The sequence below is a fragment of the Salvelinus fontinalis genome, chromosome 11 (assembly GCF_029448725.1).
Source record: "Salvelinus fontinalis isolate EN_2023a chromosome 11, ASM2944872v1, whole genome shotgun sequence".
Lineage (NCBI taxonomy): Eukaryota > Metazoa > Chordata > Actinopteri > Salmoniformes > Salmonidae > Salvelinus > Salvelinus fontinalis.
In genome coordinates this window covers 27,341,500-27,358,224 of record NC_074675.1, presented here as the reverse complement: position 1 = coordinate 27,358,224, position 16,725 = coordinate 27,341,500, and the positions used below count along the sequence as shown (strand labels likewise).

Here is a 16,725-nt window from a genome sequence, read left to right as displayed (position 1 = left end):
AACACAGCAGGTCAAAAGCAAGCTTACTGTAAGTCCAGGAAGATCTTTCCACATCACTAGAAATGGAAAGATAGCAACCCTGAGTGGGTTCAAATCACCAATCTTTAAATTTACAGGCTAACACACTAACCAATTGCACCACAGAGACTTGTGGTTGTACTGACCCTCAGCAGGCCAAAGTCTCATGGAAGATCACTACAAGTCAGGAAGGTTCACATCGCTACAATCTGAAAAATGTCATCCCTGGGTGGTGTCGAAGGACCAACCTTTAGATTGACAGTCAAACACGCTAACTGATTGCAGTAGAGAGGCTTGTGTTGGCATTGACCCTCAGCAGGTCAAAGTCACAGGTAATCTCATTACAGGTCCAGGTTGTCACATTCACATCATGGAGCACAACAAACAGAAAACTCTGCTCCCTGGGTGGGCTCGAACCACCAACCTTCAGATTACCAGTCTAACGCGCTAATCAATTGCGCCACAGAGACGTGTGGTGATCTTGACCCTGACACTTGATCGCTGGCCATCCGTGATCTCATCCAACTGTACATGGCGTTTACGAAACAACAACACTTTGTTCCAATGGTTGTGTCAACGTGCATCGAAAGTGCCGCAACATTTCCAAGTAAGTAGCCCTGTAGTTTTCTAACGTTTGTTCGCTTTTTGAATGGCCTTAAAAGGGCAGAAATGTAGGGCAATGTTCGTCACCGCAACATTTTATTAAAAGGCATCTGGCAGGAGTAAATTCAGCCACAATCACAAATGTAATTTGATAAATATATATTTTAAACAACTGCGTTTTCACGAATGTAATATATAATCACCAATCTCATTCAAAATAATTAGGGGACTGACCCCGGAAGAATGATGTAGTGGCGAGTCACTTTCATGGCCTATAGGCACACATGTACACACAAACACACACACACTGGACCAACATTGTCCTTCAAGCGAGATACATTTAAATGCTAAGGTTTTTCATGACAGATTGACATAATTTACATTGTCATACTAGCCGGATTAATATGAATACATGATATGTTCCATGGAGACCACAGAATGAATAAGCTATTGATTAACAGAAGATCAGAGACCATTGACAGCCATTTTACCAGTAGGTATAGTAACTTGTCATCTTTCATGTTCAACAACACACCAATCACATGTGACAACAGGAAACACAGCAGGTCAAAAGCAAGCTTACTGTAAGTCCAGGAAGATCTTTCCACATCACTAGAAATGGAAAGATAGCAACCCTGAGTGGGTTCAAATCACCAACCTTTAAATTAACAGGCTAACATGCTAACCAATTGCACCACAGGAGACTTGTGGTTGTACTGACCCTCAGCAGGCGAAAGTCTCATGGAAGATCACTACAAGTCAGGAAGGTTCACATCGCTACTATCTGAAAAATGTCACCCCTGGGTGGTGTCGAAGCACCAACCTTTAGATTGACAGTCAAACACGCTAACTGATAGCACTAGAGAGGGTTGTGTTGGCATTGACCCTCAGCAGGTCAAAGTTACAGGTAATCTCATTACAGGTCAAGGACGTCACATTCACATCATGGAGCACAACAAACTGAAAGCTCTCGTCCCTGGGTGGGCTCAAACCACCAACCTTTAGATTAACAGTCTAACGCGCTAACCAATTGCGTCACAGAGACTTGTGGTGTGCCTGACCCTGACACTTGATCGCTGGCCATCTGTGATCTCATCCAACTGTACATGGCGATTACGAAACAACAACACTTTGTTCCAATGGTTGTGTCAACTTGCATCGAAAGTGCCGCAACATTTCCAAGTAAGTAGCCCTGTAGTTTTCTAACGTTTGTTCGCTTTTTGAATGGCCTTAAAAGGGCAGAAATGTAGGGCAATGTTCGTCACCGCAACATTTTATTAAAAGGCATCTGGCAGGAGTAAATTCAGCCACAATCACAAATGTAATTTGATAAATATATATTTTAAACAACTGCGTTTTCACGAATGTAATATATAATCACCAATCTCATTCAAAATAATTAGGGGACTGACCCCGGAAGAATGATGTAGTGGCGAGGCACTTTCATGGCATATAGGCACACATGTACACACAAACACACACACACTGGACCAACGTTGTCCTGCAAGCGAGATACATTTAAATGCTAAGGTTTTTCATGCCAGATTGACATAATTTACATTGTCATACTAGCCGGATTAATATGAATACATGATATGTTCCATGGAGACCACAGAATGAATAAGCTATTGAGTAACAGAAGATCAGAGACCATTGACAGCCATTTTACCAGTAGGTATAGTAACTTGTCATCTTTCATGTTCAACAACACACCAATTACATGTGACAACAGGAAACACAGCAGGTCAAAAGCAAGCTTACTGTAAGTCCAGGAAGGTCTATCCACATCACTAGAAATGGAAAGATAGCAACCCTGAGTGGGTTCAAATCACGACCTTTAAATTTACAGGCTAACATGCTAACCAATTGCACCACAGAGACTTGTGGTTGTACTGACCCTCAGCAGGCGAAAGTCTCATGGAAGATCACTACAAGTCAGGAAGGTTCACAACGCTACTGTCTGAAAAATGTCATCCCTGGGTGGTGTCGAAGCACCAACCTTCAGATTGACAGTCAAACAAGCTAACTGATTGCACTAGAGAGGCTTGTGTTGGCATTGACCCTCAGCAGGTCAAAGTCACAGGTAATCTCATTACAGGTCCAGGATGTCACAAGCACATCATGGAGCACAACAAACTGAAAACTCTCGTCCCTGGGTGGGCTCGAACCACCAACCTTTAGATTAACAGTCTAACGCGCTAACCAATTGCGTCACAGAGACTTGTGGTGTGCCTGACCCTGACACTTGATCGCTGGCCATCTGTGATCTCATCCAACTGTACATGGCGTTTACGAAACAACAACACTTTGTTCCAATGGTTGTGTCAACTTGCCTCGAAAGTGCCGCAACATTTCCAAGTAAGTAGCCCTGTAGTTTTCTAACGTTTGTTCGCTTTTTGAATGGCCTTAAAAGGGCAGAAATGTAGGGCAATGTTCGTCACCGCAACATTTTATTAAAAGGCATCTGGCAGGAGTAAATTCAGCCACAATCACAAATGTAATTTGATAAATATATATTTTAAACAACTGCGTTTTCACGAATGTAATATATAATCACCAATCTCATTCAAAATAATTAGGGGACTGACCCCGGAAGAATGATGTAGTGGCGAGGCACTTTCATGGCATATAGGCACACATGTACACACAAACACACACACACTGGACCAACGTTGTCCTGCAAGCGAGATACATTTAAATGCTAAGGTTTTTCATGCCAGATTGACATAATTTACATTGTCATACTAGCCGGATTAATATGAATACATGATATGTTCCATGGAGACCACAGAATGAATAAGCTATTGAGTAACAGAAGATCAGAGACCATTGACAGCCATTTTACCAGTAGGTATAGTAACTTGTCATCTTTCATGTTCAACAACACACCAATTACATGTGACAACAGGAAACACAGCAGGTCAAAAGCAAGCTTACTGTAAGTCCAGGAAGGTCTATCCACATCACTAGAAATGGAAAGATAGCAACCCTGAGTGGGTTCAAATCACGACCTTTAAATTTACAGGCTAACATGCTAACCAATTGCACCACAGAGACTTGTGGTTGTACTGACCCTCAGCAGGCGAAAGTCTCATGGAAGATCACTACAAGTCAGGAAGGTTCACAACGCTACTGTCTGAAAAATGTCATCCCTGGGTGGTGTCGAAGCACCAACCTTCAGATTGACAGTCAAACAAGCTAACTGATTGCACTAGAGAGGCTTGTGTTGGCATTGACCCTCAGCAGGTCAAAGTCACAGGTAATCTCATTACAGGTCCAGGATGTCACATGCACATCATGGAGCACAACAAACTGAAAACTCTCGTCCCTGGGTGGGCTCGAACCACCAACCTTTAGATTAACAGTCTAACGCGCTAACCAATTGCGTCACAGAGACTTGTGGTGTGCCTGACCCTGACACTTGATCGCTGGCCATCTGTGATCTCATCCAACTGTACATGGCGTTTACGAAACAACAACACTTTGTTCCAATGGTTGTGTCAACTTGCCTCGAAAGTGCCGCAACATTTCCAAGTAAGTAGCCCTGTAGTTTTCTAACGTTTCTTCGCTTTTTGAATGGCCTTAAAAGGGCAGAAATGTAGGGCAATGTTCGTCACCGCAACATTTTATTAAAAGGCATCTGGCAGGAGTAAATTCAGCCACAATCACAAATGTAATTTGATAAATATATATTTTAAACAACTGCGTTTTCACGAATGTAATATATAATCACCAATCTCATTCAAAATAATTAGGGGACTGACCCCGGAAGAATGATGTAGTGGCGAGGCACTTTCATGGCATATAGGCACACATGTACACACAAACACACACACACTGGACCAACGTTGTCCTGCAAGCGAGATACATTTAAATGCTAAGGTTTTTCATGCCAGATTGACATAATTTACATTGTCATACTAGCCGGATTAATATGAATACATGATATGTTCCATGGAGACCACAGAATGATCAAGCTATTGAGTAACAGAAGATCAGAGACCATTGACAGCCATTTTACAAGTAGGTATAGTAACTTGTCATCTTTCATGTTCAACAACACACCAATCACGTGACAACAGGAAACACAGCAGGTCAAAAGCAAGCTTACTGTAAGTCCAGGAAGGTCTTTCCACATCACTAGAAATGGAAAGATAGCAACCCTGAGTGGGTTCAAAAAACCAACCTTTAAATTAACAGGCTAACATGCTAACCAATTGCACCACAGAGACTTGTGGTTGTACTGACCCTCAGCAGGCGAAAGTCTCATGGAAGATCACTACAAGTCAGGAAGGTTCACATCGCTACTATCTGAAAAATGTCATCCCTGGGTGGTGTCGAAGCACCAACCTCTAGATTGACAGTCAAACACGCTTACTGATTGCACTAGAGAGGCTTGTGTTGGCATTGACCCTCAGCAGGTCAAAGTTACAGGTAATCTCATTACAGGTCCAGGATGTCACATTCACATCATGGAGCACAACAAACTGAAAACTCTCGTCCTTGGGTGGGCTCGAACCACCAACCTTTAGATTAACAGTCTAACGCTCTAACCAATTGCGTCACAGAGACTTGTGGTGTGCCTGACCCTGACACTTGATCGCTGGCCATCCGTGATCTCATCCAACCGTACATGGCGTTTACGAAACAACAACACTTTGTTCCAATGGTTGTGTCAACTTGCATCGAAAGTGCCGCAACATTTCCAAGTAAGTAGCCCTGTAGTTTTCTAACGTTTCTTCGCTTTTTGAATGGCCTTAAAAGGGCAGAAATGTAGGGCAATGTTCGTCACCGCAACATTTTATTAAAAGGCATCTGGCAAGAGAAAATTCAGCCACAATCACAAATGTAATTTGATAAATATATATTTTAAACAACTGCGTTTTCACGAATGTAATATATAATCACCAATCTCATTCAAAATAATTAGGGGACTGACCCCGGAAGAATGATGTAGTGGCGAGTCACTTTCATGGCGTATAAGCACACATGTACACACAAACACACACACACTGGACCAACATTGTCCTTCAAGCGAGATACATTTAAATGCTAAGGTTTTTCATGCCAGATTGACATAATTTACATTGTCATACTAGCCGGATTAATATGAATACATGATATGTTCCATGGAGACCACAGAATGAATAAGCTATTGAGTAACAGAAGATCAGAGACCATTGACAGCCATTTTACCAGTAGGTATAGTAACTTGGCATCTTTCATGTTCAACAACACACCAATTACATGTGACAACAGGAAACACAGCAGGTCAAAAGCAAGCTTACTGTAAGTCCAGGAAGGTCTTTCCACATCACCAGAAATGGAAAGATAGCAACCCTGAGTGGGTTCAAATCACCAACCTTTAAATTAACAGGCTAACGTGCTAACCAATTGCACCACAGAGACTTGTGGTTGTACTGACCCTCAGCAGGCGAAAGTCTCATGGAAGATCACTACAAGTCAGGAAGGTTCACATCGCTACTATCTGAAAAATGTCACCCCTGGGTGGTGTCGAAGCACCAACCTTTAGATTGACAGTCAAACACGCTAACTGATAGCACTAGAGAGGCTTGTGTTGGCATTGACCCTCAGCAGGTCAAAGTTACAGGTAATCTCATTACAGTTCAAGGACGTCACATTCACATCATGGAGCACAACAAACTGAAAGCTCTCGACCCTGGGTGGGCTCGAACCACCAACCTTTAGATTAACAGTCTAACGCACTAACCAATTGCGCCACAGAGACTTGTGGTGTGCTTGACCCTGACACTTGATCGCTGGCCATCCGTGATCTCGTCCAACTGTACATGGCGTTTACGAAACAACAACACTTTGTTCCAATGGTTGTGTCAACGTGCATCGAAAGTGCCGCAACATTTCCAAGTAAGTAGCCCTGTAGTTTTCTAACGTTTGTTCGCTTTTTGAATGGCCTTAAAAGGGCAGAAATGTAGGGCAATGTTCGTCACCGCAACATTTTATTAAAAGGCATCTGGCAGGAGTAAATTCAGCCACAATCACAAATGTAATTTGATAAATATATATTTTAAACAACTGCGTTTTCACGAATGTAATATATAATCACCAATCTCATTCAAAATAATTAGGGGACTGACCCCGGAAGAATGATGTAGTGGCGAGTCACTTTCATGGCCTATAGGCACACATGTACACACAAACACACACACACTGGACCAACATTGTCCTTCAAGCGAGATACATTTAAATGCTAAGGTTTTTCATGCCAGATTGACATAATTTACATTGTCATACTAGCCGGATTAATATGAATACATGATATGTTCCATGGAGACCACAGAATGAATAAGCTATTGAGTAACAGAAGATCAGAGACCATTGACAGCCATTTTACCAGTAGGTATAGTAACTTGTCATCTTTCATGTTCAACAACACACCAATCACATGTGACAACAGGAAACACAGCAGGTCAAAAGCAAGCTTACTGTAAGTCCAGGAAGGTCTTTCCACATCACTAGAAATGGAAAGATAGCAACCCTGAGTGGGTTCAAATCACCAACCTTTAAATTAACAGGCTAACATGCTAACCAATTGCACCACAGGAGACTTGTGGTTGTACTGACCCTCAGCAGGCGAAAGTCTCATGGAAGATCACTACAAGTCAGGAAGGTTCACATCGCTACTATCTGAAAAATGTCACCCCTGGGTGGTGTCGAAGCACCAACCTTTAGATTGACAGTCAAACACGCTAACTGATTGCACTAGAGAGGCTTGTGTTGGCATTGACCCTCAGCAGGTCAAAGTTACAGGTATCTCATTACAGGTCAAGGACGTCACATTCACATCATGGAGCACAACAAACTGAAAGCTCTCGTCCCTGGGTGGGCTCGAACCACCAACCTTTAGATTAACAGTCTAACGCGCTAACCAATTGCGTCACAGAGACTTGTGGTGTGCCTGACCCTGACACTTGATCGCTGGCCATCTGTGATCTCATCCAACTGTACATGGCGTTTACGAAACAACAACACTTTGTTCCAATGGTTGTGTCAACTTGCATCGAAAGTGCCGCAACATTTCCAAGTAAGTAGCCCTGTAGTTTTCTAACGTTTGTTCGCTTTTTGAATGGCCTTAAAAGGGCAGAAATGTAGGGCAATGTTCGTCACCGCAACATTTTATTAAAAGGCATCTGGCAGGAGTAAATTCAGCCACAATCACAAATGTAATTTGATAAATATATATTTTAAACAACTGCGTTTTCACGAATGTAATATATAATCACCAATCTCATTCAAAATAATTAGGGGACTGACCCCGGAAGAATGATGTAGTGGCGAGGCACTTTCATGGCATATAGGCACACATGTACACACAAACACACACACACTGGACCAACGTTGTCCTGCAAGCGAGATACATTTAAATGCTAAGGTTTTTCATGCCAGATTGACATAATTTACATTGTCATACTAGCCGGATTAATATGAATACATGATATGTTCCATGGAGACCACAGAATGAATAAGCTATTGAGTAACAGAAGATCAGAGACCATTGACAGCCATTTTACCAGTAGGTATAGTAACTTGTCATCTTTCATGTTCAACAACACACCAATTACATGTGACAACAGGAAACACAGCAGGTCAAAAGCAAGCTTACTGTAAGTCCAGGAAGGTCTATCCACATCACTAGAAATGGAAAGATAGCAACCCTGAGTGGGTTCAAATCACGACCTTTAAATTTACAGGCTAACATGCTAACCAATTGCACCACAGAGACTTGTGGTTGTACTGACCCTCAGCAGGCGAAAGTCTCATGGAAGATCACTACAAGTCAGGAAGGTTCACAACGCTACTGTCTGAAAAATGTCATCCCTGGGTGGTGTCGAAGCACCAACCTTCAGATTGACAGTCAAACAAGCTAACTGATTGCACTAGAGAGGCTTGTGTTGGCATTGACCCTCAGCAGGTCAAAGTCACAGGTAATCTCATTACAGGTCCAGGATGTCACATGCACATCATGGAGCACAACAAACTGAAAACTCTCGTCCCTGGGTGGGCTCGAACCACCAACCTTTAGATTAACAGTCTAACGCGCTAACCAATTGCGTCACAGAGACTTGTGGTGTGCCTGACCCTGACACTTGATCGCTGGCCATCTGTGATCTCATCCAACTGTACATGGCGTTTACGAAACAACAACACTTTGTTCCAATGGTTGTGTCAACTTGCCTCGAAAGTGCCGCAACATTTCCAAGTAAGTAGCCCTGTAGTTTTCTAACGTTTCTTCGCTTTTTGAATGGCCTTAAAAGGGCAGAAATGTAGGGCAATGTTCGTCACCGCAACATTTTATTAAAAGGCATCTGGCAGGAGTAAATTCAGCCACAATCACAAATGTAATTTGATAAATATATATTTTAAACAACTGCGTTTTCACGAATGTAATATATAATCACCAATCTCATTCAAAATAATTAGGGGACTGACCCCGGAAGAATGATGTAGTGGCGAGGCACTTTCATGGCATATAGGCACACATGTACACACAAACACACACACACTGGACCAACGTTGTCCTGCAAGCGAGATACATTTAAATGCTAAGGTTTTTCATGCCAGATTGACATAATTTACATTGTCATACTAGCCGGATTAATATGAATACATGATATGTTCCATGGAGACCACAGAATGATCAAGCTATTGAGTAACAGAAGATCAGAGACCATTGACAGCCATTTTACAAGTAGGTATAGTAACTTGTCATCTTTCATGTTCAACAACACACCAATCACGTGACAACAGGAAACACAGCAGGTCAAAAGCAAGCTTACTGTAAGTCCAGGAAGGTCTTTCCACATCACTAGAAATGGAAAGATAGCAACCCTGAGTGGGTTCAAAAAACCAACCTTTAAATTAACAGGCTAACATGCTAACCAATTGCACCACAGAGACTTGTGGTTGTACTGACCCTCAGCAGGCGAAAGTCTCATGGAAGATCACTACAAGTCAGGAAGGTTCACATCGCTACTATCTGAAAAATGTCATCCCTGGGTGGTGTCGAAGCACCAACCTTTAGATTGACAGTCAAACACGCTTACTGATTGCACTAGAGAGGCTTGTGTTGGCATTGACCCTCAGCAGGTCAAAGTTACAGGTAATCTCATTACAGGTCCAGGATGTCACATTCACATCATGGAGCACAACAAACTGAAAACTCTCGTCCTTGGGTGGGCTCGAACCACCAACCTTTAGATTAACAGTCTAACGCGCTAACCAATTGCGTCACAGAGACTTGTGGTGTGCCTGACCCTGACACTTGATCGCTGGCCATCCGTGATCTCATCCAACCGTACATGGCGTTTACGAAACAACAACACTTTGTTCCAATGGTTGTGTCAACTTGCATCGAAAGTGCCGCAACATTTCCAAGTAAGTAGCCCTGTAGTTTTCTAACGTTTCTTCGCTTTTTGAATGGCCTTAAAAGGGCAGAAATGTAGGACAATGTTCGTCACCGCAACATTTTATTAAAAGGCATCTGGCAAGAGAAAATTCAGCCACAATCACAAATGTAATTTGATAAATATATATTTTAAACAACTGCGTTTTCACGAATGTAATATATAATCACCAATCTCATTCAAAATAATTAGGGGACTGACCCCGGAAGAATGATGTAGTGGCGAGTCACTTTCATGGCGTATAGGCACACATGTACACACAAACACACACACACTGGACCAACATTGTCCTGCAAGCGAGATACATTTAAATGCTAAGGTTTTTCATGCCAGATTGACATAATTTACATTGTCATACTAGCCGGATTAATATGAATACATGATATGTTCCATGGAGACCACAGAATGATCAAGCTATTGAGTAACAGAAGATCAGAGACCATTGACAGCCATTTTACCAGTAGGTATAGTAACTTGGCATCTTTCATGTTCAACAACACACCAATTACATGTGACAACAGGAAACACAGCAGGTCAAAAGCAAGCTTACTGTAAGTCCAGGAAGGTCTTTCCACATCACCAGAAATGGAAAGATAGCAACCCTGAGTGGGTTCAAATCACCAACCTTTAAATTAACAGGCTAACGTGCTAACCAATTGCACCACAGAGACTTGTGGTTGTACTGACCCTCAGCAGGCGAAAGTCTCATGGAAGATCACTACAAGTCAGGAAGGTTCACATCGCTACTATGTGAAAAATGTCATCCCTGGGTGGTGTCGAAGCACCAACCTTCAGATTGACAGTCAAACAAGCTAACTGATTGCACTAGAGAGGCTTGTGTTGGCATTGACCCTCAGCAGGTCAAAGTTACAGGTAATCTCATTACAGGTCCAGGATGTCACATTCACATCATGGAGCACAACAAACTGAAAACTCTCATCCCTGGGTGGGCTCGAACCACCAACCTTTAGATTAACAGTCTAACGCGCTAACCAATTGCGTCACAGAGACTTGTGGTGTGCGTGACCCTGACACTTGATCGCTGGCCATCCGTGATCTCATCCAACTGTACATGGCGTTTACGAAACAACAACACTTTGTTCCAATGGTTGTGTCAACTTGCATCGAAAGTGCCGCAACATTTCCAAGTAAGTAGCCCTGTAGTTTTCTAACGTTTGTTCGCTTTTTGAATGGCCTTAAAAGGGCAGAAATGTAGGGCAATGTTCGTCACCGCAACATTTTATTAAAAGGCATCTGGCAGGAGTAAATTCAGCCACAATCACAAATGTAATTTGATAAATATATATTTTAAACAACTGCGTTTTCACGAATGTAATATATAATCACCAATCTCATTCAAAATAATTAGGGGACTGACCCCGGAAGAATGATGTAGTGGCGAGGCACTTTCATGGCATATAGGCACACATGTACACACAAACACACACACACTGGACCAACGTTGTCCTGCAAGCGAGATACATTTAAATGCTAAGGTTTTTCATGCCAGATTGACATAATTTACATTGTCATACTAGCCGGATTAATATGAATACATGATATGTTCCATGGAGACCACAGAATGAATAAGCTATTGAGTAACAGAAGATCAGAGACCATTGACAGCCATTTTACCAGTAGGTATAGTAACTTGTCATCTTTCATGTTCAACAACACACCAATTACATGTGACAACAGGAAACACAGCAGGTCAAAAGCAAGCTTACTGTAAGTCCAGGAAGGTCTATCCACATCACTAGAAATGGAAAGATAGCAACCCTGAGTGGGTTCAAATCACGACCTTTAAATTTACAGGCTAACATGCTAACCAATTGCACCACAGAGACTTGTGGTTGTACTGACCCTCAGCAGGCGAAAGTCTCATGGAAGATCACTACAAGTCAGGAAGGTTCACATCGCTACTATGTGAAAAATGTCATCCCTGGGTGGTGTCGAAGCACCAACCTTCAGATTGACAGTCAAACAAGCTAACTGATTGCACTAGAGAGGCTTGTGTTGGCATTGACCCTCAGCAGGTCAAAGTCACAGGTAATCTCATTACAGGTCCAGGATGTCACATGCACATCATGGAGCACAACAAACTGAAAACTCTCGTCCCTGGGTGGGCTCGAACCACCAACCTTTAGATTAACAGTCTAACGCGCTAACCAATTGCGTCACAGAGACTTGTGGTGTGCCTGACCCTGACACTTGATCGCTGGCCATCTGTGATCTCATCCAACTGTACATGGCGTTTACGAAACAACAACACTTTGTTCCAATGGTTGTGTCAACTTGCCTCGAAAGTGCCGCAACATTTCCAAGTAAGTAGCCCTGTAGTTTTCTAACGTTTCTTCGCTTTTTGAATGGCCTTAAAAGGGCAGAAATGTAGGGCAATGTTCGTCACCGCAACATTTTATTAAAAGGCATCTGGCAGGAGTAAATTCAGCCACAATCACAAATGTAATTTGATAAATATATATTTTAAACAACTGCGTTTTCACGAATGTAATATATAATCACCAATCTCATTCAAAATAATTAGGGGACTGACCCCGGAAGAATGATGTAGTGGCGAGGCACTTTCATGGCATATAGGCACACATGTACACACAAACACACACACACTGGACCAACGTTGTCCTGCAAGCGAGATACATTTAAATGCTAAGGTTTTTCATGCCAGATTGACATAATTTACATTGTCATACTAGCCGGATTAATATGAATACATGATATGTTCCATGGAGACCACAGAATGATCAAGCTATTGAGTAACAGAAGATCAGAGACCATTGACAGCCATTTTACCAGTAGGTATAGTAACTTGTCATCTTTCATGTTCAACAACACACCAATCACTGTGACAACAGGAAACACAGCAGGTCAAAAGCAAGCTTACTGTAAGTCCAGGAAGGTCTTTCCACATCACTAGAAATGGAAAGATAGCAACCCTGAGTGGGTTCAAAAAACCAACCTTTAAATTAACAGGCTAACATGCTAACCAATTGCACCACAGAGACTTGTGGTTGTACTGACCCTCAGCAGGCGAAAGTCTCATGGAAGATCACTACAAGTCAGGAAGGTTCACAACGCTACTATCTGAAAAATGTCATCCCTGGGTGGTGTCGAAGCACCAACCTTTAGATTGACAGTCAAACACGCTCACTGATTGCACTAGAGAGGCTTGTGTTGGCATTGACCCTCAGCAGGTCAAAGTTACAGGTAATCTCATTACAGGTCCAGGATGTCACATTCACATCATGGAGCACAACAAACTGAAAACTCTCGTCCTTGGGTGGGCTCGAACCACCAACCTTTAGATTAACAGTCTAACGCGCTAACCAATTGCGTCACAGAGACTTGTGGTGTGCCTGACCCTGACACTTGATCGCTGGCCATCCGTGATCTCATCCAACCGTACATGGCGTTTACGAAACAACAACACTTTGTTCCAATGGTTGTGTCAACTTGCATCGAAAGTGCCGCAACATTTCCAAGTAAGTAGCCCTGTAGTTTTCTAACGTTTCTTCGCTTTTTGAATGGCCTTAAAAGGGCAGAAATGTAGGACAATGTTCGTCACCGCAACATTTTATTAAAAGGCATCTGGCAAGAGAAAATTCAGCCACAATCACAAATGTAATTTGATAAATATATATTTTAAACAACTGCGTTTTCACGAATGTAATATATAATCACCAATCTCATTCAAAATAATTAGGGGACTGACCCCGGAAGAATGATGTAGTGGCGAGTCACTTTCATGGCGTATAGGCACACATGTACACACAAACACACACACACTGGACCAACATTGTCCTGCAAGCGAGATACATTTAAATGCTAAGGTTTTTCATGCCAGATTGACATAATTTACATTGTCATACTAGCCGGATTAATATGAATACATGATATGTTCCATGGAGACCACAGAATGATCAAGCTATTGAGTAACAGAAGATCAGAGACCATTGACAGCCATTTTACCAGTAGGTATAGTAACTTGGCATCTTTCATGTTCAACAACACACCAATTACATGTGACAACAGGAAACACAGCAGGTCAAAAGCAAGCTTACTGTAAGTCCAGGAAGGTCTTTCCACATCACCAGAAATGGAAAGATAGCAACCCTGAGTGGGTTCAAATCACCAACCTTTAAATTAACAGGCTAACGTGCTAACCAATTGCACCACAGAGACTTGTGGTTGTACTGACCCTCAGCAGGCGAAAGTCTCATGGAAGATCACTACAAGTCAGGAAGGTTCACATCGCTACTATGTGAAAAATGTCATCCCTGGGTGGTGTCGAAGCACCAACCTTCAGATTGACAGTCAAACAAGCTAACTGATTGCACTAGAGAGGCTTGTGTTGGCATTGACCCTCAGCAGGTCAAAGTTACAGGTAATCTCATTACAGGTCCAGGATGTCACATTCACATCATGGAGCACAACAAACTGAAAACTCTCATCCCTGGGTGGGCTCGAACCACCAACCTTTAGATTAACAGTCTAACGCGCTAACCAATTGCGTCACAGAGACTTGTGGTGTGCGTGACCCTGACACTTGATCGCTGGCCATCCGTGATCTCATCCAACTGTACATGGCGTTTACGAAACAACAACACTTTGTTCCAATGGTTGTGTCAACTTGCATCGAAAGTGCCGCAACATTTCCAAGTAAGTAGCCCTGTAGTTTTCTAACGTTTGTTCGCTTTTTGAATGGCCTTAAAAGGGCAGAAATGTAGGGCAATGTTCGTCACCGCAACATTTTATTAAAAGGCATCTGGCAGGAGTAAATTCAGCCACAATCACAAATGTAATTTGATAAATATATATTTTAAACAACTGCGTTTTCACGAATGTAATATATAATCACCAATCTCATTCAAAATAATTAGGGGACTGACCCCGGAAGAATGATGTAGTGGCGAGGCACTTTCATGGCATATAGGCACACATGTACACACAAACACACACACACTGGACCAACGTTGTCCTGCAAGCGAGATACATTTAAATGCTAAGGTTTTTCATGCCAGATTGACATAATTTACATTGTCATACTAGCCGGATTAATATGAATACATGATATGTTCCATGGAGACCACAGAATGAATAAGCTATTGAGTAACAGAAGATCAGAGACCATTGACAGCCATTTTACCAGTAGGTATAGTAACTTGTCATCTTTCATGTTCAACAACACACCAATTACATGTGACAACAGGAAACACAGCAGGTCAAAAGCAAGCTTACTGTAAGTCCAGGAAGGTCTATCCACATCACTAGAAATGGAAAGATAGCAACCCTGAGTGGGTTCAAATCACGACCTTTAAATTTACAGGCTAACATGCTAACCAATTGCACCACAGAGACTTGTGGTTGTACTGACCCTCAGCAGGCGAAAGTCTCATGGAAGATCACTACAAGTCAGGAAGGTTCACATCGCTACTATGTGAAAAATGTCATCCCTGGGTGGTGTCGAAGCACCAACCTTCAGATTGACAGTCAAACAAGCTAACTGATTGCACTAGAGAGGCTTGTGTTGGCATTGACCCTCAGCAGGTCAAAGTTACAGGTAATCTCATTACAGGTCCAGGATGTCACATTCACATCATGGAGCACAACAAACTGAAAACTCTCATCCCTGGGTGGGCTCGAACCACCAACCTTTAGATTAACAGTCTAACGCGCTAACCAATTGCGTCACAGAGACTTGTGGTGTGCCTGACCCTGACACTTGATCGCTGGCCATCCGTGATCTCATCCAACTGTACATGGCGTTTACGAAACAACAACACTTTGTTCCAATGGTTGTGTCAACTTGCATCGAAAGTGCCGCAACATTTCCAAGTAAGTAGCCCTGTAGTTTTCTAACGTTTGTTCGCTTTTTGAATGGCCTTAAAAGGGCAGAAATGTAGGGCAATGTTCGTCACCGCAACATTTTATTAAAAGGCATTTGGCAGGAGTAAATTCAGCCACAATCACAAATGTAATTTGATAAATATATATTTTAAACAACTGCGTTTTCACGAATGTAATATATAATCACCAATCTCATTCAAAATAATTAGGGGACTGACCCCGGAAGAATGATGTAGTGGCGAGTCACTTTCATGGCGAATAGGCACACATGTACACACAAACACACACACACTGGACCAACATTGTCCTGCAAGCGAGATACATTTAAATGCTAAGGTTTTTCATGCCAGATTGACATAATTTACATTGTCATACTAGCCGGATGAATATGAATACATGATATGTTCCATGGAGACCACAGAATGATCAAGCTATTGAGTAACAGAAGATCAGAGACCATTGACAGCCATTTTACCAGTAGGTATAGTAACTTGGCATCTTTCATGTTCAACAACACACCAATTACATGTGACAACAGGAAACACAGCAGGTCAAAAGCAAGCTTACTGTAAGTCCAGGAAGGTCTTTCCACATCACCAGAAATGGAAAGATAGCAACCCTGAGTGGGTTCAAATCACCAACCTTTAAATTAACAGGCTAACGTGCTAACCAATTGCACCACAGAGACTTGTGGTTGTACTGACCCTCAGCAGGCGAAAGTCTCATGGAAGATCACTACAAGTCAGGAAGGTTCACATCGCTACTATGTGAAAAATGTCATCCCTGGGTGGTGTCG

General features: G+C 42.3%; 14 non-coding genes across 14 annotated transcripts; all 14 read right to left on the bottom strand.

Moving 5' to 3' along the window:
- Positions 1–413: 413 nt before the first annotated feature.
- On the bottom strand, positions 414–488 carry trnat-ggu (transfer RNA threonine (anticodon GGU)). Its single transcript has one exon. It is a non-coding gene; the product is annotated as a tRNA-Thr (tRNA).
- A 1,104-nt stretch (positions 489–1,592) lies between these two features.
- trnan-guu (transfer RNA asparagine (anticodon GUU)) lies at positions 1,593–1,666 on the bottom strand. Its single transcript has one exon. It is a non-coding gene; the product is annotated as a tRNA-Asn (tRNA).
- Positions 1,667–2,768: 1,102 nt separating this feature from the next.
- On the bottom strand, positions 2,769–2,842 carry trnan-guu (transfer RNA asparagine (anticodon GUU)). Its single transcript has one exon. It is a non-coding gene; the product is annotated as a tRNA-Asn (tRNA).
- A 1,102-nt stretch (positions 2,843–3,944) lies between these two features.
- Positions 3,945–4,018, bottom strand: trnan-guu (transfer RNA asparagine (anticodon GUU)). The gene has a single exon. It is a non-coding gene; the product is annotated as a tRNA-Asn (tRNA).
- Positions 4,019–5,119: 1,101 nt separating this feature from the next.
- On the bottom strand, positions 5,120–5,193 carry trnan-guu (transfer RNA asparagine (anticodon GUU)). The gene has a single exon. It is a non-coding gene; the product is annotated as a tRNA-Asn (tRNA).
- Positions 5,194–6,296: 1,103 nt separating this feature from the next.
- trnan-guu (transfer RNA asparagine (anticodon GUU)) lies at positions 6,297–6,370 on the bottom strand. Its single transcript has one exon. It is a non-coding gene; the product is annotated as a tRNA-Asn (tRNA).
- Positions 6,371–7,473: 1,103 nt separating this feature from the next.
- Positions 7,474–7,547, bottom strand: trnan-guu (transfer RNA asparagine (anticodon GUU)). Its single transcript has one exon. It is a non-coding gene; the product is annotated as a tRNA-Asn (tRNA).
- A 1,102-nt stretch (positions 7,548–8,649) lies between these two features.
- Positions 8,650–8,723, bottom strand: trnan-guu (transfer RNA asparagine (anticodon GUU)). The gene has a single exon. It is a non-coding gene; the product is annotated as a tRNA-Asn (tRNA).
- Positions 8,724–9,824: 1,101 nt separating this feature from the next.
- trnan-guu (transfer RNA asparagine (anticodon GUU)) lies at positions 9,825–9,898 on the bottom strand. The gene has a single exon. It is a non-coding gene; the product is annotated as a tRNA-Asn (tRNA).
- Positions 9,899–11,001: 1,103 nt separating this feature from the next.
- trnan-guu (transfer RNA asparagine (anticodon GUU)) lies at positions 11,002–11,075 on the bottom strand. The gene has a single exon. It is a non-coding gene; the product is annotated as a tRNA-Asn (tRNA).
- A 1,102-nt stretch (positions 11,076–12,177) lies between these two features.
- Positions 12,178–12,251, bottom strand: trnan-guu (transfer RNA asparagine (anticodon GUU)). The gene has a single exon. It is a non-coding gene; the product is annotated as a tRNA-Asn (tRNA).
- A 1,102-nt stretch (positions 12,252–13,353) lies between these two features.
- On the bottom strand, positions 13,354–13,427 carry trnan-guu (transfer RNA asparagine (anticodon GUU)). The gene has a single exon. It is a non-coding gene; the product is annotated as a tRNA-Asn (tRNA).
- A 1,103-nt stretch (positions 13,428–14,530) lies between these two features.
- Positions 14,531–14,604, bottom strand: trnan-guu (transfer RNA asparagine (anticodon GUU)). The gene has a single exon. It is a non-coding gene; the product is annotated as a tRNA-Asn (tRNA).
- A 1,102-nt stretch (positions 14,605–15,706) lies between these two features.
- trnan-guu (transfer RNA asparagine (anticodon GUU)) lies at positions 15,707–15,780 on the bottom strand. Its single transcript has one exon. It is a non-coding gene; the product is annotated as a tRNA-Asn (tRNA).
- Between the last annotated feature and the right edge of the window lie 945 nt (positions 15,781–16,725).